At 44.4% G+C, this 1,019-nt stretch overlaps 1 protein-coding gene across 17 annotated transcripts in view; it reads left to right on the top strand.

Annotated features, from left to right (window-relative positions):
- Positions 1–1,019, top strand: part of WWOX (WW domain containing oxidoreductase) — a 923,424-nt gene that overhangs the window by 113,370 nt on the left and 809,035 nt on the right. The gene's annotated exons all lie outside the window — the stretch shown is intronic.

Below are 1,019 nucleotides of genomic sequence, written 5' to 3'. Positions count from 1 at the left end.
TCTAACTTCTGCTCAGGCCATGATCTCACATCTTGTGGATTCAAGCCCCGCGTCGGGCTCTGTGATGACAGCTCAGAGCCCGGAGCCTGCTTCAGATTCTGTGTCTCCCTCTCTTTCTGCCCCTCCCCCACTCTCACTTTCTCAAAACTAAACTTAAAAAATTTTTTTAAAAAATGATTAGCATGTGCTAAACATCACAGTGGGCATCAGAGCGGGGGGGGTCCTGGAGTCTGGTTCCCTGCCTGCATTCCCACCTGGCTTAGGAAGCTCCTGAGAAGTCTTCAGAGGCTGCTGGCATGGTTCGAAGTCTCGCTGATGTACGTTCGTTGGGCATTTTGTAAATAGGATTCAGATTAACGGTGGCCCCCATTGCACATGATGTAAATAAGTTTATAGCCTACCTGTTGTATCATGATCCCAGGAGAGCATGCGCATTGCATTTGACTTTTTCATGTATATGGAATATTTTAAAGGGAGTGTTTGTTTAAGGAAAATAATTTTGACAAGTTATGGCTCATATCTTCTTTGGTGTTTAGGTTTTAAAAATTAAGTAGGAAGCAGGTTCCCCCTGCTGCCCCCCCCCTCCCCGAATGACTTGTAAGTCAAAGGTGAGGGATGTCTTGGTGTGGGAGCTGTGAGGCCTGTATTGCTCTGATCTGGCCAAGGGCTTTCCCTTGGTCCCTCTGTGGGGGAGGGGCTCAGTGGGTCTCACTCTGGACCTTGCTTCACCAGGAATGACCTCGAGCAAGGGTCACGAACAGCTGTGTTTGTGCTGAATACAGCCCATACCTGTTTGGGTGTGGCCCATAGGCTAAGAATAGTTTTTACTCTTTATCGTTTATTTTAAAATGATCAAAAATAATCAATAGGAAAATGTTATTTCATGACACATGAACATTATATGGACTTCCTATTTCAGTGTCCATAGATAAAATTTTAAATTTTGTCAGTAATGTGGAGATTTTTCTTCTCTCTTACTCTATAAATACCTCCATGTTATCCTTGGTTTTGCTTCCTGG

Source organism: Suricata suricatta, chromosome 16 (assembly GCF_006229205.1).
Source record: "Suricata suricatta isolate VVHF042 chromosome 16, meerkat_22Aug2017_6uvM2_HiC, whole genome shotgun sequence".
NCBI classification, from domain to species: Eukaryota; Metazoa; Chordata; class Mammalia; order Carnivora; family Herpestidae; genus Suricata; species Suricata suricatta.
The sequence above is the reverse complement of the archived record's forward strand: the minus strand, read 5'-3'. Positions and strand labels throughout refer to the sequence as shown.